This window comes from Chamaea fasciata, unplaced genomic scaffold (genome assembly GCF_029207755.1).
Source record: "Chamaea fasciata isolate MVZ Bird 193981 ecotype frontalis unplaced genomic scaffold, bChaFas1.0.hap1 SCAF_16, whole genome shotgun sequence".
NCBI classification, from domain to species: domain Eukaryota; kingdom Metazoa; phylum Chordata; class Aves; order Passeriformes; family Sylviidae; genus Chamaea; species Chamaea fasciata.
This window is the reverse complement of record NW_027094101.1, coordinates 16,533,060-16,559,137: the sequence shown is the minus strand read 5'-3', so window position 1 is coordinate 16,559,137 and position 26,078 is coordinate 16,533,060. Positions and strand designations below refer to the sequence as shown.

Genomic DNA, 26,078 nt, shown 5'->3' with positions numbered 1-26,078 from the left:
CTGTGTCCTGCTGCCAGATTCATCTCTGCTGGTGCTAAACTGCCTTTCTCCCTTGCTTGCCATCTAAGACATCTCCTTTTTCAGGGATGTGCCTTTCCCATTCAGACTGTGCAGATTCCAAGGACTGTTTGGCCTTGAAGGAATGTCTTTCTCCATTTGATTCTGTTTTCTTTTACAAGTAACCTGGGAACAAGACTCAGCTGGAGTCTTTTCCATGAGGTGATTTAGCTGTGCACATTGATCTCCAGGCCACTCTTTTCTTCTTTGAGCTACCTTGTCCTTGAGGAACTTTGGCTGCTTATGGAATACATGGACAGAGGCACTTTAGAGGATGTTGTGGCTGAAGGAGAGATGGCAGCTGTCAGTTGGGTGGTGAGGGATCTCTCTGGTGCTTCCCATGCCATGGACACCCTGGCCCTGGTAAACAGGTGATAAGAACAAAATACCCTAATCTGCCTTCACTTAGAAAGATGTTGCTCTAATGGGGTTGGAGCAGCAGCTCTTCCTCTTGGCCACACCATGTTCTGTTATACTCACCATTCCCCAAGACAGGAAATCTCTTGGAGCCATTTCCTTTCTTTGTGGGATGAATTCAGGTCTTTCATTTTGACCCTCATCTTTCTTTGTCCTCTATCAGAGCCTGCAGGCCCTGTATTTCCTTCATTCCAGCCAGGTCATCCCCAGGGAGGTCAAAGGCTCCAGCATCCTCCTGGGCATGGCTGGATCTGTCAGGTTGGGTGGGTGTTTTTGGTCAGGGACAGCGTTGCTGGGCTGTGGGATCTGGGGCTGCTCCTGCGTGGTGCCAGTTCCCCAGGAGTGGAGCTTGTGGGAGTGCAGGGAGCCCTGCTGCCAGCTGAGAGCAGCTGCCCCGTGCCCAGAGGGCCAGAGAGGGTGTCAGGAGGGGCTTTGGTTTGTGTGTGTCCCTTCCAGAGGGACGGAGTTCCAATGGAAAACTTGCAGGGAATAAATGAAAGCCACTGCATGAAACTTGAGGGTTTCTTTAAGGGGCCGCTTCCATCTTTCTTTGTTTCCAGCTCTGAGGAAACAGAGGCCCTGAGCCAGGGGCTCTGCTCTGCTGCCCTGGGCACCCCAGGGCTCCTGGAACACACCACGGGCAGGGCGGGCCCAGAGTGTCACAGTGTCCCCTTGGTTCCAGCAGACCCCGCAGGGTCACAGTGCTCCCTGTGCACCCTAAGGTCCCACAGCACCCAGCCCAGGCCACTGCCATGGTTCCAGTCACTCCCAGTACAGTCCCAGGGACTCCCAGTCTCTCTCAGTACATCCCAGTTGCCCCCAGCATGCTCCCAGTCACTCCCACATCCTCCTAGTTGCTTCCAGTATGATTCCAGTTCCCCATAGCCACTTGGAGTCACACTCAATGCAGTTCCATTTTATCCCAGTATATCCCAGTTGCCCTCAACATGGTCCAAACTGCCCTTAGCCTGCTCCTGGTCACTCCCAGTGTGATCCCAGTCCCCCATTACTGTCATTCCAGTTCCACGCAGTATGATCACAGTTGCAACCAGTTTCCCCTAGTATACTCACAGTCACTGCCAGTATGATCCTAGTGGCCCCCAGTACAGACACAGTAACACCCTGTTTCCCCCAGCTGCCCCCAATATGGTCCCAGTTGTTCCCTGTGTTGGCCCCTCCAGAATCGTTCCAGACACTCCCAGTATATCCCAGTTGCCCCCAGCATGCTCCTTCCCACTCACCGCAGAGTCCCCAGTATTGTTCCAGTTGTGCCCAGCATGATCTCACTCACTCCCAGTCTATCCCAGTTACTTCCAGCATGCATCAGTCATTCCCAGTTGCTCCCAGTGGCTCCCAGTAGCCCTCAGTGTGGTCCCAGTCGCTCCCAGTATTTCCATGTCCGTGCTCCAAGTGCTGCTCCCAGCCCTGATCCATGGAGATGGGAATGTCCCACTCCCTTCCCGGGGCAGGGTCACACCTGAGCCAGGTGCGCAGGGCAGGACCTTGCCCTGAGCCCAAGCCCTGTCCCACCTGCAGGATCTGCTTCCCCTGGACCTCTTCCCCCTGCAGCCCCAAGCCCAGCTTGGTGCTAAACAAAGGGGCTGGGCCAGGGTCATCCCCTGGCGGGGGCTGCGCACCCCCTCTGCCCCCTCCCCAAATTCCCCCCGGGGGCAGCAGGAGCTGGGGCAGGAGCCCTGTGGGGAGGGAAAAGGGGGTGACACCGGCATGGGGGGTCACACACGCTCTGGGGGGACACACACGGGCCCTGAGGATTCCCCCTCACCTTCTCCTGCAGCACCAGGAGGATGAAATCCAACATGGACACCCCAAAACCCCAGCAGCATCTTTGGGGCAGAGTCTGGTGTGAGCTTTGTGGGTCTAGGGGAGTCACAACTGCCCCAAAACCCCTTCCCAGCCCCACAGCCACTCCCAGACCCCTCAAACCATCCCACAGCTCCTGCCCAGGACATCCCCAACCACTCCCTGCAGCATAAATGTCACCAAAAACCATAACCCTCTTTTCACATCTACTCCAAGACCCATTCAAATTTTCTCCAAGCCACACGGCCCTGCCACAACCCCAAAACTCTCCCACAACAAACCCAGAAGGCCCCCAAAGCCCCTCCCAGCAATGTAAATGCCCCCAAGAACCACAAAAGCCTCTCTCAGTCCCCCCAGGAGTCCCGAAAACCCCTTCCCAGCCCCCCATGGCACTGACCAGGAGAGGTTGGTGGGCAGGAACATCCAGAGCCAGGAGCAGTTCGGGCACTTCAGCAGCAATTTGGGCACTTTGGGGAGGACACCCTGGATGGGGAGACCCAGGCCAGGGACTGGGAGAGACAACCAGAATTCCTGGAGAACCGATGGGCTCAGGTGGACACGTTCTGCCCACACAGCTATGAGACTGTGGACACGCCTTCCTCGCCTTGACAGCCCCAGAACACCCAAGTCCTCCTGAATATTCCATGGAACCAACCCAAAATTCACCCCAAATCCAGTAAATGGTGCAGCTTTAGATCTCTTTCTTTAATTGCTTTATTCTCACACCATTTTGGGTTGTTTTGATGGGATGAAGATGGAAATTATTTAGGTTGGAAAATACCTCCAAGATCATGCAGCACTGTTTGATGGCAACAGAAGAAATAACTGGACAGAGCAGATGAGATTCTTTGGAGTGTAAAGTAAACAGATCACTTCTTCCAAATGAATGTTCTATTTCAATCCAACTCCTGATGGACGTTCCTGGCCCTGTGTTCATCCAGGTGCCTATGGGGATCCAGAAAGACATGGAGACCACCACTGAGGTGTCTTCCCAAGCTGGATCAAAGGGAATGTGGATCACCAGGGCTCTGCCCAGCATGATGGGGTATTAAGTTGGAGCAGGGCATGAAGCTCTTTCCGCAGTTGGGGCACTCGCAGAGCTTCCCTTACCGATGCCTCCATTGGTGTTGGGTCAAGTGAGAGCTCTGGGTGAAGCTCTTCTCACATTGGGGACACTCGTAGGGCCTCTCCCCAGTGTGGATGCGCCAGTGGATGATGAGATGCGAGTTGCGCTTGAAGCCCTTCCTGCAGTCAGGGCAGCAGAAGGGCCTCTCCTCTCTGTGAATCTGCTGGTGCTCGAGGTAATGGGAGCTGGTCTGAAACCTCTTCCCACAGTGGGAACACTCATAGGGCCTCTCCCCAGTGTGGATCATTTGGTGGACGATCAGCTGGGACCTCTGATTGAAGCCCTTCTCGCATTCCCCACACTCGTATGGCCTTTCCTCAGCGTGGATGTTCTGGTGGTGGATCAGGCTGGAGCGCCAGCCGAAGCTCTTCCCACATTGCTCACACTCATAGGGCCGTTCCCTAGTGTGGATCCTCTGGTGGCGGATCAGGGTGGATCTCTGGGTGAAGCTCATCCCACATTCCCCACACTCGTGGGGCCTCTCCCCAGTGTGGATGCGCCGGTGGGTGACGAGGGTGGAGTTGTGCTTGAAGCCTTTCCTGCAGTCGGGGCAGCAGAAGGGCCTCTCCTCTCTGTGAATCCGCTGGTGCCTGAGGAGATGGAAGCTGGTCTGAAACCTCTTCCCAAACTCAGGACACTCGTAGGGCCTTTCCCCAGTGTGGATCATCTGGTGACGGATCAGGCAGGACCTCCGGCTGAAGCTCTTCCGACACTCCAAGCACTTGTGGGGCTTCTCCCCATCATGAAGTTCCCCATGGACCACCAGCTCAGAGCCCTGGCTGAAGCTCCGGCCACCTCCCTTGCACAGGGTGGGTCTTTCCTCATTGGAGCACCCTGGGATGGGTTTGGAGCCCCTCCTCCTGTGGGATCTTCGGGGATTTTCTTCCCCTTTGGACTCCTGCACTGCGGAGCCACTCAGAACAGCCTCTCCCACAAGGTTCTTCCTTGGGAATTTGTCCTCCCTGATCTCCATCCTCAGCTCCTTGTCTGGGGGAGGAAGGACAAGGAGAGAATGGGATTTGCCTCCATGCCAGAGAGAAGGGGAAGGAGATCCCTTCAGTTCATCCCCAGCAGGACAGTGTTGGCAGCAGGGTTGTCCTGCAGCCGGGGCCATGCTGGGCTGGGAGATGGAGCAGGAGAGAGGGGGAAAGGGGCACTGACTTCCTCTTCACCTGCCTGGCTGTCCCAGGGAATCTTCCTCTTCTTTGCAGTGTTCTTCTCCATCCAGCCAAGGTTTTGGAATGAGAAATCCTGCTTTGCGGTGAAAACAAGGGATGAGTACATTGAGTTTGAGGGTTGCCCTGCCCAAGTCCATCTCTAGAGGTCATTGGGCATCTAGGGTCCAGAAAAACCTCTCAAACACCAAGATTCAGCCCTGAAAATGCCTCCCAGGAGTTCCCTGTCTCTGCTCTCACCCCTTTGGTGTTCGGGGGTTCCCCCATGTCTCAGCTGCTGGGAGTCCCAGGAATCTGAAGAGTTCCCCCCTTCTTCCATCTTCCCACTTAGGAAAATTGGTAGTTTTGGGGCCCTGGGGTCCCTTCTCCCCTTATTCTCTGCTTTGGGGTGCAGGGGCTCCAAGGAGTCCCCCCTGCCCCTCTCCAGGCTGTTGAGGGTCCCGCCAATGGCGGCGCTCCCCCCTCTCTGGGCTCCCCACTTTGGGCTCCTGGGGGACACAGGGCTCTGCTCCTCCAGGCTGCCTCTGCCAGCAGCTGCCACTGGGACCCCCCAATGTCCCCACAAGGGGCATTTTCCACTCAGCCTTGCAGTTCTTCATTCTGTAAACATCCCCCCACAAAAAAACCCCAACTCAGGGACCCCCCAGGATATCTGGGCCCAGCTCCCCCTCCCCCATCACCTGTGGGATGGGGGGTGATGATCCCATGGGTGGGGGGGTGCAAATTCAGGGAGTGCTCGACCTCGTGGTTCTTCTTCCTTTCATTGATCCTCCTTTGTCCCTCCTCTTCCTCTTCCTCTTCCACCTGTCCCTCCTCTTCCATCCCTCCTCCTCCCTAACGCCACCTCCTTCTCCTACTTCCATCCCTTCTCGCTCTCCTTCTCCATCCCTCCTCTCCCAGCCCTCCTCCTTCCCCAGGAGCAGGCCCATCCTGAGTGCCCTGTTCCCGAAGCCCTGGCAGCCTGCGGGAGGAGCGGGGATGGAGCCGGGACAGGTCGGGATGGGCAGCGCGGGGCTCTTGGCTGCTCCCACCCACTGGGGGTGGGGGGACCCCGGCCCGGGGAAAAGGAGAGGGAAACTGGGAAAACTGGGGGCTGCACATCCACACTGGGCCTTGCTGGGGACTTCCAGCCCTTGGGGCTCCTCTCGGGAGATCCAGGATGGGGGAACACAGAGAGGGGTGGAGGATCCCAGGAGTGGCATCACTGGGAGGGACCAGTCTGTACTGGGTAAGTGGCACCTTGCTGGGGCACCTGGGAGCTACTTGGAATGACTACAAGCATTCTGAGGGCAACTGGGCTATACTGGGAATGTCTGTGACCATAATGGGGGGACTGAAACCACACTGGGAATAGCTTGAACTATGCTGGGAAGAACTGGGAGCCAGTGAGAGTGACTGGGTCTGCACTGGGGGCAGTTGCACATGACTGGGACCATGCTGGGAAGGACTGGGATTATATGGGAACTGACTGGGACAATACTAGGAGCAACTGGGACCACACTGGGGTGAGGAGGGAGCAACTGGAACCATGCTGGGGGTAAGTGGGATCCTACTGGGATCACAGTGGGAGAGGCTGGGTTCTGCTGGGGGAGACTGGGATCATACTGGATCTTATTTGGGGCAACTGGGGTTGCACTGAGGGTGACTGAGAGTGGTTGTGAGCATCTGGGCTCAAGCTGGAGGCAGTTGAGTAAAACTGGAAGTAACTGGGAACATGCTGGGAGCAACTGGGATACACTGGGAGAGACTGAAACCACACTGAGGGTAAATGGGAGCAACTGGAACCAGGCTGGATGATGATGGTAGCAGCTGTGCCCATGCTGGAGTTATACTGGGATGCTACTGGAACTGGCTGGAATCATACTGGGAGTGACTGGAATAGTAGTGGAAGTATCTAAGAGTGACTGGTATCCTACTGGACTCAGACTGGGAATGACTGGAAAGGTGCTGGCCATGACTGGAAGTATACTGGATGTTACAAAGACCAACTGGGCCCACACTGGGAATGACAGGGAGTCATTCTGGGCATGACTGGAATCATACTGGCAATATCTAGAAGTTACTGGGGTGACTGGAACCAAACTGGAGGTGACTGGGTGCAACTGGGATCATCTTGGGAGCCACTGGGATTACAGCAGGTGTGATTGGACCATGACTGGGGGTTATTGGGAGCCACTGGGAGGAAAATGTGGACATCTTGGGAGCAACTGGCATCAACTGGAAGGCACTGGAACCATGCTGAGGGGAACGAGACCACAACTGGGGCAACTGGAAAAATACTGGGAGCAAATGGGACCACACTTTGGGCAACTGCCAGAAATTGGGATCATGCTGGAGGCAACTGGGAGTAACTGGGAAAGACTGGGATCATTCTGAGGTAACCAGAACCTGACTGGGATAACTGGGATATACTGGGAGTGTCTGTAACCATATTGGGGGGAATGGAACCACACTAGGGGCATGCTGGGAAAGACTGGGACCATCCTACATGGACTGGGCATATTCTAGGGACAACTGGGATCAAACTGTGATTACAGTTGGGAGCAGCGACGTCCATGCTAAGTGAGACTGGGATCACACTGAGGAAGACTGGACTCATACTGGGATTGACTGGAGTGGCTGTGAGCAACTGGAATCATGCTGAAAGTAACTGGGAGGAACTGGTTTTGGTCCCTTCACAAAATGACTGAAAAAGATAAGGATGCATTTTATGCTTTGCTAGCGAAACATGGTGCTAGACCTTCTCCAGACAGAGAAGGATGGGCACAGAATAATTGGTTTAATTTTGAAAACATTGTAGATAGAATATATTCTTTGCAACATGATGCTAGATATAAACTCGGCAGAAATAAAACCATTCTTTGCTCAGTTTTGGGGGTCTGTCTCTTGGCAGCCATAGAAACCCATTTTAAATGGGTAAGTAAAAGCAGTAATAGAATCCCTATTAAATTTGGTAGAAGCTTTGCAAACACAATTAGAACAGGAAAGAAATCAGAATTATTTGCTGCAGATTTCCCTTGCAGAAGGGCAAAGTAAAATCTTAAAATCTGCAGATACACCCACAGAAATAGAAGGAAAGGAGACATACAACATTAAACAAATATACCCTCAGAAAGAATTAGAACACATGCAAAATTGTGGGGAACACTGGTGCTCCAACTTGAGACCTCTCATCAAAACAGAATATAATTATATAAATGAAGAGGATCATGATCCCCACATAACCACCAAATACCATACACAGCCACTGAATTAGCTAAATTAAAGAAAGAATACTCCTGCCTCCCTAGTGAATCAGAGACGGAGTATGTTTTTAGAGTCCCACTCACTGGGAGTGACCAAATTAAATTAAGTGAACAAGAAGCAAGTGGCTATTGGGGACCTGGAGTTTTCTTAAAAACAGGAAACACACATGCTCCATGGTCCCTGACACAGTGTGCAGCTTACTGGGCAGGGGGACTAAACCCCCTTGAAAGAAGTGACCCTCTAGCAATAGTCGGCACCTCAAACCAACTCCTAGAAAACATACACAAAGCTGCATGCTTGCAAATGATACATGAATGGAAATTAATCTCTGGCTATGAGTCACCAATGCAACAGCCTGTCAAACCTGAGATTATGACCCCCCTAATTTGAGGTTTGCCAGAGTCTCTTAAACCAACAGCAATTCTTCTTCAAAAAACAATAGCATCTATCTCTTCGGTAGATAGACTTGAAGGATTTCTTGGACATACAAGAGATCAAACTGGTTCCACTGACTCCACTGACTCCTCACCTTTTACAACTCCTAGCACACAATCTAACAGCAGTTATAAACTTTGGACATGGAGTGAGGTAGCAGAGGAGTTAATAAGTTACAGCAGAAAATATGGACCAGTGAAGTACTCAGAGGACAAACCAGAAAAACCCAGAGGAGTCAGGCACATTGTTTCTCCTAATGAAAAACCAGAAAAGGGAAAACAAATTTCTAACCAGCAGCAACTGTGGTCGCTAGGACTGAAAAGGGGACTGCCACGAGAAGTAATGGATAAATCGCCGTATGATAAGTTGGCTAAAATAATTTCTAATTGGCCCTGTCCCAAACCTATTGTGTTGGAATCATCCAACCGACAACCCAGCGCACCTCCTCTTCCACAAGCGTTGGGCAACAAGCCACAGCATTCCCCAACACAGGTTTTAAACAATAAGACACAGCAAGTGGGGGGTGTTCAACAGAAAATAATTTCCCACTTAGAAAGCCTTGGTTTGCAGATCCCCTCAGAAAAATTACAAAAACCTTCTCAAGAAGTAAAATTTCAGGGTATCTGGTGGAAAGGAGGTATGACATGTATCCCATCTGACACCCTAACGTCCTTAGATCAAATTAAAGTGCCTGAGTCCAGGAAAGATCTACAGCATGCCTTGGGATTATTAGTGATTTGGAGAAAACACATCCCAGATTTTTCCATAATCACCAGACCTCTTTATAACTTACTGAGAAAAGGGGTAAAATGGGAATGGACTGCTTCTCAAGAAGAAGCAATTCGATTACTGATTTTTGAAGCAACTGCCTACCAGGCCCTTGGCCCTATTCATCCTACAGATCCTTTCCAGGTGGAATGGGAATTTGCCAGCTCGGGGTTGTCTGTACACAAATGGCAACGGGGCCCTGAGGGTGCCACAAGGCCTGTTGGTTTTTGCTCCCATGGTTTTAAGGATGCTGAAAAGAGGTATACTACCTGGGGAAAAGGCTTGTTTGTGGTTAGCTTAGCTCTCTTAGAAGTGGAGAAGATTTCACGACAACAATCAATTGTCTGGAGAGGCCCTTTCCAAGTTATTAAGTCAGTCACTACTGGGACCCCCCCACCTGACGGGATGGCCCAGATGGCCTCAGTAAGAAAGTGGTATGCTCAGATTGAACATTAATGTAACATCTTCTCAATAACTGAAGAAGCTGCGAAAAAACTGGCAGTACAAGAAGCAGAAAACTTGGATAGCATCCAAGACAAACCTGCCTCAGTCATTACCCCTCCCTTTTCCCCCGAACAGTCAGCAAATCCTTGGTTTACCGATGCTTTTCCTTTTGGCCCAACAGCTCCAAGCATAATTCCCTCACTATGGGGACCAAGTGATAACAAGAATCCAGTGTGTTACTGTGGACAACCTGTTTTGGTGGACCTCCCCACGGTGGGAGAGGTACGACTAGTGCTAAAAACCCCTCTGAATAAATACACATGGGTAACCTTTGATGCTCTAGGGAAAGAGTATCGAATAAATGCACACTGGAGAATTTCCATCATTCTAACTTTCTGCCTTCTGGTGGCAGATTCTGTTGTGCTTACTTTTCACAGGAGAACTCCGAGGGACATGAAGGCCATAGAAACCATGATAAATATTTTAAATTGGGAATTCTCAGAAGTATTAATAAAAAAACTGGCTGCCACAACTAGGGATTTGACCAAATTACAACAACCATTGCAGTCATCCTTATTGGCTTTGGGGACACATCAGTGGTTGCTATCAAACATATTACCAAATTGGGAAAAGATAAATGTGAATGATCACAAATTGATAATTGATACACTTGGTGCCACACAAAGCAATGTCTAAGATCCTGGTGGAATTTAGTGAATTTTACTTACAACCCCAGTACAAACACAGTCACAGCTTTTGTGTTAACCATACAAAATGCCTCAGTGCATTTGATATTCCCCATCATTGCATTAGGGCAGAATCACGATTGAGCTATTCTCTATCTTTCTGAACATAGGGAATGGGCCCATCAAAATGGTGAGAAATGGCAAACTGTTAATTTGGAATCATGTATTGTCTGAGAACAACAAGGGTTCATCTGTGAGAGTAATGCAATTATAGCTCAAGGTATTTGTCTGGACACAGAACTAAATATCTGCCACTTTGAAATTCACCCTAGCCAGACTTCTGAAACAGTGCTAATATATATAGCCAATGGGTGTGCATGCTTTAGAACTGCTTGTGATGTTGTAGTTGTAGAAAATGTAGTGGTGGATACTAAAAATCACTCAAATTATTGTGTTTGTAACTTTACCAAAATTACAGGATGTGATTCTTCTTACATACCCCCAGTTAACTTTTATCACCTTTTACAATTTGATTATATAGTGATGCACAAATTATTGCCTCCCCCCTATTGGGATGAATCTTACTTTAGTGAAGCAATTGTTGCTTCATCAGGACTTAATTGAAATTTTGGAAAAGATCAAGAAAAACAGACAGAAAACCCTGGTAAACTATTCATCACAACGTGAGAAAAATACATCATGTCATGGAAAGGGTAAGAAAAGATGCTGAACACAGTTGGTGGGATACCCTTTTTGGGTGGTCACCTACTGCCACAAGTGTCCTGAACAAATTATCTCATCCCATTGTAGTTCTTTTGATTTTAGTTTTGATTGGCTTTGTTCTATCAGCAATCTTATTCATTATGAATTGGAAAATGATGAAACGGTTAACACATTTGACATCTAAAATGAATGAACACAATCTGATTAATGTCCGCTCCCCTGTGGACATTCTTGATGTTATTGACACAAGGCGAAGCCATAATTATAAACCATAGATTATATTTTAGTGAAAATTAGTTTTTGTGATTAGTTTTGATTTTTATGATTTGGTGTTTGGATGATTTAATGGTGGATTAATAGTTTAAATTAATATTGATTGTATTCTGTTTACTACTTTTGATTTTTGTGATTTGTTTTGATTATTTGAAGAAAAATAGTTTTTAAAAAAATGTTCTAAATTATTATTGATTGTATTTTTGTTAATTATTATTTTGAGAATCAATATTGATTGATTTTGTTTCTCTTTTATTTTCTTTCCCTATTTTCCCTTTTCCTCTCTCTCTTTTGCTGTCACTCTACTGTCTCTGTTTTCTGGGATATGCTACCAACGTGGACGAGTCCTGAAGACTTCGCAAGACTACGGAATCCTGCTGAAGGAGCTCTCTTGACAACAATCGTGAGTCACGGGGTGGTGTAAGAGACGGTCCGAAGATCCCTCATCTGCCTCACGACCATCATCAAGGACAGAGACTGAAACCCCTAAAAGGGACTTGAAAATCTCAACACAGGAGTTCTGGCCTGGCTGAGGTGGGATGTTGGCCAAGTGCTGCCTGCAGGTGTGTTCGATGGAAAAACCCAGCACCCATATCGGAACATCAGAACCTGAGCAGAAACAATGGGCAAGTCACGGTGAAGTGACTGCGCCTGCTGACCTGTACTGGTTGACACTGTACCTGCTGACCACCGACTTGTTCTGAGTTCTCAAAACAAACACACTGTAATGATTTCCCCCACCTGTTTGGCCAAATGCCTGTCGCTTCGGAGAGGACTATAAGGACCCCTGAGTTAACCACAGACTTTGAGATCTCCCCACAGAAGAAGATGGATCTATTGGCCAGACCACGAGGATTTAGTCTCTCCGTTGGTAGCTGTAACGCACCCCCTCTTTCTCTTTTCACGCTATCCTTAATTTCCCTTCAACTCCCCTCTATTGCACTTGTGGGCACTAAAAAAGGTGCATTTTTGATTGAGCAAACTGAGTTGTCCCCCACTGTGTCTTTTGCGACTTGAGATCCCTAAAATGAACCATCAGGTTCCCCGCATATATGTGCAGAACCTGACACCACCTCAGCCCCGCAGCAGCAGGGACAGCAGCCCAGGAAACGCCTGGGGCTGGGCAAAGGCAGCTGCGGGCTGCAGACCAGCAAAACTTCTTCCCCTGCAGGGGCCTCGGCCACTGACACGGCTCCCCAGGGAATGCTCAGAGCCCCAAGGCTGCCATAGCTCCAGGAGCCTTTGGCCACCGCTGCCAGAGATGCCCAGGCTGCCATTGCCTGGACTCCATGATCCCTCTGGATCTCTCCCAGCTCAGCCCTTTCTGCCATTCTCACGCATTGGCCCAGCCTTTGTGACCACTCGAGGTGCAGACATAGCTGCTGGAGGGGTGGAAGGAGTAGAGCAGCCCCAGCTTTTCCCTCTCTGTGACACTATAGTGCTGGCAGCACTAGTGTTTTTTGCCCCAACTTTGCCTGCTTTTCAGAGTTTGCATTTTGTTCTCATGCAGCTTTAAGAAAACAATGTATAGTTTTAGAATTTAGCTTTTTGTTTACATATTTCTCCTCTGGGAGGAGAAAGGTGATTGATGGGAGTCTTCACCAAAGAGGTCAAAGAGGTGGCAACCTATGTAGCCAATCTTGTGCCTTCTGAAAGAATTGTACATAAGATGGACACAGGAAATTAAATATAGAACTTTCCTACTGAGCTTCTTGCTGCCTGCCTCATTCTTTCGTGTCCCAAAGTGTGACAAGTGTTCCCCTCTCTGTGACACCACAGCGGTGCCACTACCAGCTTTCCACTCTCTGTGACACCACAGCAGTTGCAGCACCAGATTTCCACTCTCTGTGACACCACAGTTGTGGACCCCGCAGTGTTCCCCTCTTTGTGACACCACAGTGGTGGCAGCACTAGCTTTTTCCTCTCTGTGACACCACAGTTGTGACACCCCCAGTGCTCTCCTCTTTGTGACATCACAGTGGTGGCAGCACCAGAGTTCCCCTATCTATGACACCACAGTGGTGGCAGCATTAGTGTTGCCCTCTCTGTGATGCCACAGCAGTGGAAGCACCAGCTTTCCCCTCTCTGTGACAGCACAGTGGTGGCAGAACAAGATTTCCCCTCTCTGTGACACCACAGTGGTGACAGCACCAGCTTTCCCTCCCTGGAAACGCCCAAATGGAAGCATCCAGAGCTGCCTCCAGTCAACGAAATTGACTGGCCACTCAACAGCTCTGGCTGCCACTGATGTGCATTCCTCTGCACACAGCTGGGCCAAGGTCACCTTGGCCGTCTCCACAGTGCCACCGGCAAGTGTCACATACCGTAACAGAGCTGTGCCCAGAGCTGCCAGGGAGGAGTCATTCAAAAAAAGAAACAAAAACCACCAAGAAGAAAAACACTTTGCCCCCAGCTGAGCTGCTCCCTCCCTCAGCACTTTCATCTGCACACACACACAGCACCTGAGACTGCAAGCAATCAGCATTCCTCAGCCACATCTGCAGCAAAAGCAGCTTGAGGACAGCCTTGCAGCAGCACTTTCCTCATCCCAGTGAAAAAGGCCCCTTGGCAGGCAGCTCTAGGGCCCTTGCAAAGGGCAAGGCCCAGTGCCTCAGCCCACAAGGAGAAAAGGCCTCTCAATTGGCCGCCCCTGGAACGTCAAGCCTGCTCCCAGGCTGCTTCACACACATCATTCTTTGGGAGGACTGCGCAAAGCTGACACTCAGCTCTTGCTTCTCCATAGTCCATGTTCTAAAGTTGCCTGCCAGAAGAAAGTTGGGCTCAGCTCCTGTGGCACAATCCCTCCAGGCCCAGGGCACGGCGCTGGCAAGGTCTTTGTGCGCCCAGGCCTTGCTGCAGCCACAAGGACATCTCCTGGCTCAGGCTCACCTTTCCTGCTCAGCCAGGCTCCCGAGTGCCACACCAGAAGGAAATTGGCAGATCTGGCTGGCACCGGTGCTGGCAAATGCCGCACCTGGGCACTGAAGGCACTGGCAATTTGCTGGATCGCCACTCCTGGCACTGGTCAATTGACACATCGGGGCAGTGCCGGTGTCAGCAAACATCACATTTCAGGCTCCAGGTGCTGCTAACAACAAGACCTGCACTCACTCTTTCCTCTACTTCCTCTCCTTCCTTCCTTCCTGGAACCACATGCCGTCACTCTTCCAAAATCCCTGCCACTTCACCTCAGCCCTCCAAAGCTTCACACCTTTACCTCAGCCTTCCCTCTTGAACTGCAACCGCCCGGAAGACACTTCAAAAGCCCAAAATTACTAAAACCACCAACACCATCCCCAAAAGTGCCCCCTGCTCTCCCTCCCTCTAGTGCCACACTCCAAAAGTCCAAAGCCCCATGTCCTCCCTTTGCAATCCCCACCCCTCACAAACTTCATCCCATCCCCACACTTCCATCCCCACCCTACATCATCCCATCCCATCCCTCCTTGGCAGGAAGCTCCATCCAACCCTACCTGTCACGCTTCCAGGGATTCAGGGGCAGCCGCAGCTTCTTGGGCCAACCTGTGCCATGGCCCATCCACCCTTCCAGGCTACAGGTCCATCCCCACATCCCATCTCAGCCCAAGCAGCCTAAAGCCATTTGCTGTGTCCTCTCCCTGCAGGCCTTTGGCAAGAGTCTCTCTTAGCAAGCAACTGCTGCTCCTCCCTGCTGTGGGCCACAAGCTGCAAGTTGATTTTCTCCCCGTGGCCCCGGCCCAGCCCTGAGCCAGGGGCAGCACCTTTCCCTGCAGCTCTGCGGCCGCTGCCTCCCTTCGGCCACAGCCCAGCAGACGGAGCTCAGAGCTTCCCGGGGGCTGCGGCTCCTTCCCAGGGCCGGCGCTGGGGCAGCTCCCACCTCAGCCCCGCGGCAACAGGGACAGCAGCCCAGGAAACGCCTGGGGCTGGGCAAAGGCAGCTGCGGGCTGCAGACCAGCAAAACTTCTTCCCCTGCAGGGGCCTTGGCCACTGACACGGCTCCCCAGGGAATGCTCAGAGCCCCAAGGCTGCCACAGCTCCAGGAGCCTTTGGCCACCACTGCCAGAGATGCCCAGGCTGCCATTGCCTGGACTCCATGATCCCTCTGGATCTCTCCCAGCTCAGCCCTTTCTGCCATTCTCACCCCTTGCCTCAGCCATTGTGACCACTCGAGGTGCAGACAGAGCTGCTGGAGGGGTGGAAGGAGCAGGGCAACCACAGCATTCCCATCTCTGTGACACCAGAATGGTAGCAGGAGCCAAATTCCACTGTCTATGACACATATTTTAAAGGATTTTATTGCTGTTCTCTTTAGAGAAGAGGTGCTGGCAGCATTCAGTAAGTGATACTGATCCATTGTCTCTCCTAAGCAGGCCTGGCCTTCTCAGAGAAGCTGTACCTTGAGGTCTGACCCAGTGTTGACAACCTTTTTCCACATTGCCCAACCCCATCCTGTCTCTTCTCACTCACCTGGCACCTGCTTTGCTCAAGAAACTGACTGTACACTGGCAAAGAGGGATTTTCTCTTTTTTTTTTTTTTCGTAGTAAACTAAAATTCTGAGTTTCCCCATTGAAAACAGACACACTCCTCAAGGGTTTTCCAAGCCCAAGCTGCCTCCAAGGAGGTTCCCCCTTCCCAAGGCAGAGCCATGCAAGGAATGTTTTAGACACACAGGAAGTTCTACAATAGACACAAATCCAGAGTTGGCTGAAGGCAGAATTAGAGCAACTGCTGAAGGACAGACAAGCTTTGGACTCCTTGCAGGTCCAGGCTCCAGCTGGGTTGTTGGGAGGTGTGTCAGTGAGGCAAGAGTGAGGGGAAGGGAAATGCAGAGAGCCCTGGAAGTGCTTCTGTGCACACAGGCTGTGGGGAAGGGCACTGCAGGCCTGGCCTGGGCCAGGAGTGAGGCTGGATCATCATCCCAAGCTGCCCAGGGCCATGGCAAGGGGCTGTGGCCATGGACACTGGCCTGAGCCCAGTGCCTGGGCCCCTTGCTCAGGGCTGGTGTCAGTGGCCAGAGCCAGAGGGGATCCCTTGCTGGGGGCTGTGCCATGGCCACCTGCCCTGTGCCGCGCTGGCTGCTCAGGCGCCGCGGAACCAGCAGCAAACGCCGCTGCCAGGGCCAAAGGCAGCTCAGCCAGGCAGAAAGGGGCAGTACTGGGCACTGTTTCCATCGAAATCCTCACTGGGGTGAGACACTTGGGTCACCCTTCACGGCAATTGCCATGGAAACCCAGCTCATTGGAAATGTAATGATGGACAAAAATTTTAGTAGGGCCTGTCACAATAGGACAAAGGGTGGCGGTTTCAAACTAAAGGAAGAGAGGTTCAGATAAGGAGAGATAAAAAGGAAATTTTTGATGCTGAGGTTGGTGATACACTAGGACAGGTTCCCAGGGAGGTGCTCAATGCCCCACCCATGGAAATATTCAAGTCCAGCTCGGGCAGGGCTCTGAACAACCTGATCTGGTGAAAGACGTCCCTGCTCATGGTGGGGGTTTGGATGAGATGAGCACTGCAGAGCTCTTTCCATCCAAACCATTCCAAGATTGCATGGAGACAAGGGGCTGCTCACTGGACTCCATCCACTCCCTTGAATCCTCCTTGTCTCTGCTGGAGCCCACACCCAGCAGCCAAACCCAGCCCCTTCTCTGGCCTTTCCCCCCTGCCCCGTGGGCTGCCAGAGCCAGGGAGGCACAGGTGACCTTGAGGCTTTGCAGGGCTCAGGCACAGCGGCTGTGCCAGAGTCAGGGCTGAGGTGTCACTCTGCGGGCTGGGGCAGAGCCCAGGCAGAAATGAGCCCTGAAGCAGCAGCTGTGCAGTGGGGGCCAGCAGGCCGGGCTGCCAAGGGAGGCTTCTGGCCATGGCCTGGAAGAAGCTGCTGCTGCCAAGGTGCCTTTGGTGCCTCAGGCTCTCCCTGGCACAGCTCCCAGCACGGCACTCTGCACTTGTGCCCGAGCCCTTCATTGTGTTGGCTTGGCCTGTGGCTTTTCCTGCAGCGGGACCTGCCCTGGTCATGGCACAGGAAAGGCAGTTCCTCATGGAGCAGGAGGCTCTGCCTGGAATGGGCTCAAACAAGTCCAACAAGGCCCTGTTTACTTCAAAATTGCTTCCTAGAGCACCATAATTTAATAATTGTTATAGCTCCTCTAATGTGGAGTAAATTACTCTTTTTTAATTTACTCTGTGTTGCAAATAAGTCTTTCTGTCTAATCCTGATCAGAATCAATCATAGCTGTATTTCTAGAAAAATATCTGGTATTCCATTGTTAATACTGGGGGACAAATTGCATTTCGGTTCAATTCCACTTCTCCAATCTTTTACACATAAACCTTGGACAAAGTCTGGGCCTAGGATTGAATCCAGTCACTCCCAGTCTCCTCTCTTAGATGGAATTTTAAAAGTCTAGTCATCCTGGAGGGGTTTGAGGATCCATAGTGGCTCCACAGGGCTTTTTGCTTTCCCCAGAAACCCCTGAGAGGTCTCCATGGAGCCCCTGTCTCTGCCTGTGATATTCCAGCACTGGAAACTGCATGGAGACTCTTGGAAAGTCCCCACAAAACCCCTCTGAGGGCCTGTGACAATTGGGATCCTTAGCAGGCAGACATCACCAGGATCTGTTACTCTGGTTTCCATGGCAACCATCACCAGCCCCTGTTGCTATGGTCAGTTTCCATGGCAACCACCACCAGCCCCCTGTTGCTATGGTCAGTCCCTTGGCAGCTCCACGGACACCCCATGCCAGGGGTGGTTGCCATGGACACCAGCTCAGGCCTGGAGCCAGAGTCTGGTGCCATGGCAACCATTTGCAGTCCCATTCCCAGGGCCATGGGATCCCAGAAGCACAGAATTGGCTGAGTTGGGAGGGACCCATCAGCATCCTCGAGTCCAACTGCTGGGCCTGCACAAGACACCCCAACAGTCCCAGCCTGGGCCTGGCAGCGGTGTTCAAATGCTGCTGCAGCTCAGAGAGCCCTGGAGCTGTGACCCTTCCCTGGGAGCCTGTTCAGTGCCCCAGCAGCCTCTGGGGGAAAAACCTTTCTCTCGGATCCAACCTGTAATAGATACATAGTTTTAAATTCATGGATTAAAATTGTGTGTATTAAAACTTTGCAGTGGAATGTAAAAACCCCTGAATTCCTGGAAACAGTTCCAGGGCATCTCTTTGCATACCACAGTCTTTTCACAGTCCAAAGGTGTCACCTCGACATCTGCCAGAGAGATAACGGGGAAACGGCCCATTAAGCATGGGCTGACCACACCTTCACAGTTCATCAGGAAATCCGATACCAATCTGGGCAGAGGGCGGCAGAAACCTTCTGACAGAAGGTTCCGAGACTTTTCATTCAGACGTCTTTTCAATTTCTCAGGAAACTCTTTCAGATATCCCTTGCGGACACCAGACATTTCAGTGATTATGTTATGTACATGATGTCATGTTCTTCAGGTTCTTTGTTACCGTCTTGTTTTCGCCTCAGGGTAGAAAAATGGTATAAAACACCTACCCTGAGACCCTGAATTTGTGGGCAGTACTCCAGAAAAGCACCCTTTGCTGCTCCCGGATTGTCCACCCGACATTTGATCGATGTTGTCCTGATTTATCGTGGCATTTCCTGAAATTGCTTTTCAAATTTGTTAAATAAATCTTTGATTTTGGAAATCGGCTCTGATCATTTATAACACAACCCAAACCTGCGGACTCAGCTCCAGCCATTCCCTGCAATCCTGTCCCTGGGCCCCAGAGGGAAGAGCTTCCACAGCCCCCAGACAGGGACCCGCTCCCAAGGCTGCTGCCAGGGCAGCCAGGGCTGGCACCAGCTGTGATGCTTGGTTTCCACGGGCTGGGCTTTAGGAATGGGATTCCCCAATTTCGTGCTCCCTCTAAAACCAAGCCGTCCCTTGCTGCCCTCCAGCCTCCCACAGAAAGTACAAAAGGCAAAGATCCCAGGCTGGGATAAGGACAATTTACTGGGAACAGCAAAAAGATAAGGAACAAATAGGAACAGAAACAATATTGATAACAGAAGCGATAAGGCAAATGATACACAGGAAAAACTAAAACAAAACTGACTGACTGTTCCTGGCCACATATTTCCTCCTGCCTGGAAAGGAAACCCTTCTCCTTGAAGGAGAGAGAGTTCCTTTCCTGCCCCTGGAAATGACCTGAGATGGGATCAAATACAAAGACAGGGCCATGGCCAGACGCTCACGTTCTTCAGTCTTACCTCACAGCATATCCAGGGGCAGGGAGAGGGACAGGGGTCTTCTCAGCATGGATCATGGGAAATGTGGGTCACCAGGGCTCTTCCCAGTGTGGGTCCTCTGATGGGGAATCAGGTTGGAGACTCACATGAAGCTTACACTGCAGTTGGAGCACTCACAGGGCTTCCCTAAATGGTGCCGCCGTTAGTGTTGGGTCAAGTGAGAGCTCTGGCTGAAGCTCTTCCCACATTGGGGACACTCGTAGGGCCTCTCCCCAGTGTGGATGCGCCAGTGGATGATGAGGTGGGAGTTTTGCTTGAAGCCCTTCCTGCAGTCGGGGCAGCGGAAGGGCCTCTCCTTCTGTGAATCCACTGGTGCAAGAGGAGATTGTAGCTGGTCTGAAACCTCTTCCCACACTCAGAACACTCGTAGGCCCTCTCCCTGGTGTGGAATCTCTGGTGGCAGGTGAGTTGGAATCTGTCTCTGAAGCTCTTGCCACATTCCAAGCACTCATAGGGTCTCTCCCCAGTGTGGGACCTCTGGCGTTTGATCAGGTTGTAGCTTTCTCTGAAGCCTTTCCCACATTCCCCACATTTGCAGGGCCTCTCCCCAGTGAGGACCAACTGGTGGCAGGTCAGGTGTGAGTTCCTGCTAAAGCTCTTCCCACACTCTAAGCATGTGCAGGGCCTCTGCCTATCATGAAGCTGCTCATGCACCACCACATCCAAGCTCTGGCTCGATCTCCAGCCGCCATCCCAGCACAGGGTGGGCTTTTCCTCCTCAGAGCACCCTGGGATGGGTTTTCAGCCCCTTCTCCTGCAGGACCTCTCAGGCTTTTCTTCCCATTAAATTCCTGCACCGTGGAGCTGCTAAAAATAGCCTCTTCCACGAGGTTCTGCTACAGGAATTTGTCTTCCCTGGTCTCCATCCTCAGCTCCTTGACTGGGGAAGAAAGGACAAGGAGAGGATGGGATTTGTCTCTGTGCCAGAGGAAGTAGGAAGGAGATCCCCCCAACCCATCCCTGGCAGGACAGCATCATCAGTGGAGTTGTCCTGCAGCCGGGGCCATGCTGGGCTGGGAGATGGAGCAGGAGAGAGAGGGAAAGGGGCACTGACTTCCTCCTCACCTGCCTGGCTGTCCTGGGGCATCTTCCTCTTCCTTGCAACCCCCCCCTCTCCATCTGGCCAAGGTTTGCAAATGGGAAATCCTGGTTTGGGGAATAATATACTGGATAAGAACATTGTGTTAGGGGGTTCCTCCTGCCCATGTCCATCTCTAGAAGTCACCGGGCATCTGGTGCCCATATAAGCCTTCATTCCCCCAAAATATACAAATGACAAAGATTCAGCACAAACACCCAACCATCAGTTTCCCCTCTCTGCTCTCTCCACTTTGACGTCCTGGAGGCCCCCCATCTGGATTACTACAGATCTAGTTTGTGCTGGCATTCCCCCTCTCTGGACTGCTGTGGCTCCTGGGAATCCAGGAGGTTCCCCTTCTCTGGGCTCACCAGTTTGGCCTCACAGGTGTCCCAGATGTCAGCACTGTCTGGGATCCCTCTTTCAGGGTCCTGGGTATCCATGGGTCTCCCTTGTTCATTCTTCCAACACGTTCAGGTTTCTGGAGCACCCCCAGCTCTCATACTGCCTGTTTCTGCTCTCCCCCATTCCACGGTTTCCCTCCCCGCTCTGCTGGTTCCAGGCGAGCCCCACGTGCCTCTGGGCTGACAATGCAGCCCCTAAGCCAGGCAGACCAAGCCCCACTGCTAAGAATGGGCAAGGAGACCAGCCCCTTTTTAATGTCTTTATTAACACCAGCTCTGGGTGGGTGGCTCGAGGGGTTGCGCCTACCGCCGCTGCCGCTTCTGCTGCCACTGCCACTGCCGCCACCGCCGAACAATGCAGGGCAGAATGTGTTCAGCTCCGCCGCAGGACAGAGCTGGGTCCCCCATCCTCACAAAAGACCCTGGGGATGCACTGTTGGGCTCCTGGTCTAGGGGTGTCTGTCCGTTTGAGTACTGTTGCAGTTATGGTGACGAGGTGGAATCCAGCTCTGATTGGGGTGAGGTGCTCTATGGTTCTGTCGACCCAGAGTGGTTTTTCTTAGCCCTTGGTTTCATGTTGGCTCGTTGGTTTTAGGGGTTTTTTTCCACTCCTTCTGGGTGCTGAGGTCCATGGGAGTCTTCTTCATTTACATACCAGGTGGTGTCATTGGTGGCCATGCGGGAAGCGGCAGGGCAGGGCGAGAAGCGGCAGAGGAAGCAGGGCCAGGGCGGGGGCGAGAAATGGCTTGGGACGCGACAGGGCAGGGATGGGTACTGACGGGGAAGAATACAGTTCTAAAGGAAGAGATTTTGAGGTAAGTAGCATTTAACAGGGAAAGCATTACAATAACAATGGGTATAGGGTAAACAGTATTTAACAAAGCAGACCTTTCAATAGGTACTAGAAAATGAGATAAGTAGCCTTTAACCGGGAAAAGGCAGGTATGGGGTAAACGGTATTTAACAAAAGAGACCTTTCAATGGGTACAAGATAACAAGGTAACCAGTATTTTAACTGAGAGAAGGCACTTTACAGTAGAAATCTTTAACTGAGTTTAGAAACTTGTATTTTATTTCTTACACCACCATGGAGGGACCCTGCATCCTCCACTCCCTCGGCAGCTGTGCCCAGCCCCGAGCACAGAGCTCCGTCAGCCCCCGCCGCTCCCTCCCCAGGGCCCCCTGGGGACCCCCGCAGCCGGGGCTGGCTCTGAGCCAGGCGGCCCCTGAGCCCGACTGCCTGGCCAGAGGGGGCACGGGGAGCCCGGGGCTCCTTTAGCCCGGCCCAGCCCAGCCCCCCGAGCCCCACCAGGCCCCGCACGGCCACGGCCAGGCCGGGCCGCTCCCCTCAGAGCCCTGCCTGTGCCGTCCCAGGGACCCCAACCCCGCAGGAATGCCCCCGGAAAGGGACAAAAAGCTGCTCCCCTGGAGGCACTTGGAACACCCACCTGTGGCCCGTCCCTGGCACACGGCTCCCGGCAGCTGCCCCGCTGCCGCAGGAGGGGCTCTGGAGCAGGGAGGCTCTGCGGGGCCCCGGGCTGAGCCCCCTCCCAGTCCCTGCCCGCCCCTGGACTCACCTTCAGCCCGGCCTCTCTTGCTGTGCCCGGCTCTTGGACAATCCCTGCTCTCCGTTCCTTGGCCCCCTGGGATCTCCTCTGGGGCTCGAGAACAGCCGGCAATGGAACCTTGCCCTGAAAAGGAACCATTTTGGTACTCCCTAACCAGGGCAGAACTGAAGCTTTCTTCCTTTTTCCTCGCTGAAGAGACCCCTTGGGGCGTTTTCTGCATACAGTTCCAGCCCCCAGCGTTTGCTGAAGGAGCTGCCTGCAGATGTCACAGTGCCATGGACCCTGTCTTTGCTGTCACCTGCTGTGGCTGAGCATGAGCAGAGCTCCTGCACTTGAATTTCCAGCTGCTACACAACCAAAGCTGAGAGATTTGGAGCTGCCTGAATGCTAAAACTGGAATATGAACTTCTCTCGAGGGGGAAAGCTCGCCTTCGTGTGCCAGCCTGTGATAAATAAGAATGGTGATGAAGTTATAAGTTGTTGGTTATAGAGTTATAATGTTTTGTTAAATTTAGTTCAAGAGTTATAATGCTGTTTGGCAGTTTTGTCCACTCTGTATCCCCTACCCCAAAATCCCAGTTAGCCTTTCCATCAAGTCAAGCTGTTGCTGCTCCCTGGCATCACTGCTCCCTGACATCACTGCTCCCTGGCATCACCGCTCCCTGGCATCACCGCTCCCTGGCATCACCGCTCCCTGGCATCACTGCTCCCTGGCATCACCGCTCCCTGGCATCACCGCTCTCCATTTCTGCTGCTGCTTTACCTGCCTGCACCCAGCCTGTCCCATCGGCTTGTTCCCTGCTTGCTCCACTTCCTGTCAGATCCTCTTCCTACTTCCTGCTGACAACTGGCCTGTCAGTCAGGCTGCTGCTGCCACCCTTATGGTAATTAAAAGAGCCCAGCTGCATGATGGGACCATATCAACACAAAGAGCCCCTAGCCAAAACGAGCCAGCTCAAAGTTTCAATCTGCCAAAGACAGCACTGGACTTAACATACACAAGGGTATTTATGCCGAGGGTTTTCATAAGATTTGTATCTCACCATAACTTACAAAGTACTTAAAGAGCAAGACATGCCTGGACTCCATGAGCCAGGAGAGTTCTTTGGAGCCCCCGCGAGGCAAGAACTCCCACTCTCCAGCACCAGCAGCAAAGTGGATTGCACCTCCTCCTCAGCAGTGTGGACAAAAGGGAGCAGCAGCGGCGTAGGCTGCCCCTCGAGACCCTGTTTATTAATAAAGGCATTTAAAGGAGGAAACTGTGTCTCCTGCCCATTTATAACAAGCCCATGGCAATGCTGGCAAATGCACCAGCCATGGCCTGAATTCAGATTTCACCCCCAAATTTCCTTATATTCAGGGGTAGTTCCCATTGGAATATTGCCAGGACAAGTCTGGCTGGCAGCGGTTTCACAAGGCTCACCTCATCTGTCCCCAAAACACTGGCAAAGACTCCATGCTTTCCTTCCAATGGGAAAGAACTGTTCTCCTTCTCCACGTGCTCATGGCCAAAACTGGGATTCCACTTCCAAAATTCCCTATAGCCAAAGACTGCTCAAAGTCGCAGGGGAACCCCGAAATAATGAAGGGAAGTTGGCAAAGCAAACCCAGGTCTGATCAATATGATTACTGCTACATTTCTCCTTTATTCTGTGTAAGATGGCAGGTTTTATACACTCAATATAGTTTACACTTACAGATACATTTTCGTTGGTATATGGCACAGGGAAGAATGCAAACACTTATTGTTTAATAAACTGTTTAAGGTAGCTACTATGTCCACACCAATTATGATACTTACTAACTACTATGAAACCCTTTGACCCTTGTTAACACCTTAAGTGAAATTTCTAAATGCGACACACACTTGGCACTAATTTTCCACCTGCGCCACAACTCCTACAGGCCTCAGTGCTGAGGCCTCAAGGCCTCAGAAAATTGCTCAGTCTGGGTGATTCAACCACAGCTTATCTCCTACAACTGCTCCCAGACAAAATCTGCCATTACTCACAAATCTGGATAACCTTGGCCTAGTGAGGCTCTTACCTGCCTTCCAAATCCTGGAGCTCTGTGCTTTCCTTCCTATGGAAAAGAACTGTCCTTCTTGTATGGGTGCTTATGGCCAGAATTGGGATTCTGCCTCCAACATTGTGTCTTGTGAGGGACTGGAGGAGACTGTTGGCTGGAAACATTTTGTGTAGGGGGGAGGAAGGGACAGGCCCAACCTTGCCCTGGCCTGTACCCCAGCACTTCTCAAAGCATTAACTTGGCCCTTGACCCCAATCCTACCAGAGCCTCTCTCCCAGCCCAGCAGTGTCTGCCAATCCCTGGCACAACAAAGGCAATGCTCCACACCCACCTCTGCAGCCCCCACACCAGCTCCTGAGAGACCAGATGGAGGTCTCTTGGAGGCTGCTGTTGGATTTTACTTCTCCAGAGCCTTGTTCAGCCATCAGCTTTTCAGTTCAGGAATTCAGTGCCCCAGGGCTCATTAACAAACCAAGCCTCTGGGAATAATTTGATTTTAGTTTTCAAAACTTGTGGTTAATTGGACAGATTTCGGAAGTGTATTCAAAGTGAATACATTATATTTACAAAAGACAGTGAGAAAAGATTTTTTATGTCCTGTTTAGGTTTTGGTTTTTTTCTATTAAGCCCTTGATACATTCGATCCCCAGGTGACACTGAATCCAAGTACCTTCTAATGCAGTTTGAATAGATATGAAAATCAGGACCCTTCATGCCTGGCAATCAATCAGACTCTGTCCCTATCTCCACCCCACCATTTCCCCCATCCAGGCCCTTGGACTCAGAGCAGCCTTGTGCAAATTTGAGCTGCCTCCACCCCAGGCTGGACCCGCAGCTTTCAGCTCCTTGGCTCCAACTCCCACCTGCTTTCCTTGGGGAAGGATCTGCCCGAGACACAGAGGGATGTTCATTTATTGTCAGCCAACAAACCCAAGGGAAGGCATAGCTCCATCAAATGCAAAAGTCATTCTTCTCCCTGGCTCTGCCCTGCACCTGATCCCAACAGCCTGTCCTGTTTCCTTCATCCTTCCACTGCCAGGGACTTTCTGGGAAAAGGGAGCTCTCCTCTGGTTGTGGAGGGAGGTCCAAATGCAGTCACTGGAGTGGGAACCACAGCTTATCAGGTTTGTGTCCTTTGAGGGACCAGGAACTGGTGAGACTCAGAGGCACAGAAAGGTTTCTCTTCATAGCTAAAAAAAAAATGTGAACATGATAAAATTTAATAAACATCAAAAGACTTCCCTCAGCTCCTTGTGACATCCCAGCAACATCTGATACATTCACCATCCACACAGGATCAACATACAAGAAGAATTTTAGACAGAGACAGAAGAAGAGGTGATATAAAAGATAAAAATGCAACTAAGATGCTGACTAAGGTGTTACTTAAACTTGTGAAAGGGCAACTTCCTGAAGCTCAAAGCATGAAGCCAGTCAAGGGAGACACATTGGAATGACCAGAAAACAGCTGCAGGAGTAAATCTGGGAGCAACAGGAAGACCAGAGAACAGCTCCAGGACTAAATCTGGGAGCAACAGGAAGGACATAGATCCAGCTGCTCTACATGAGTAGCTGTCGTTTCACATG

The 26,078-nt window shown here is 51.5% G+C and overlaps 1 pseudogene; it reads right to left on the bottom strand.

Annotated features, from left to right (window-relative positions):
* LOC136298057 (zinc finger protein 850-like) overlaps positions 1-20,934 on the bottom strand; it is a 47,545-nt pseudogene extending 26,611 nt beyond the window's left edge.
* Positions 20,935-26,078: the final 5,144 nt, after the last annotated feature.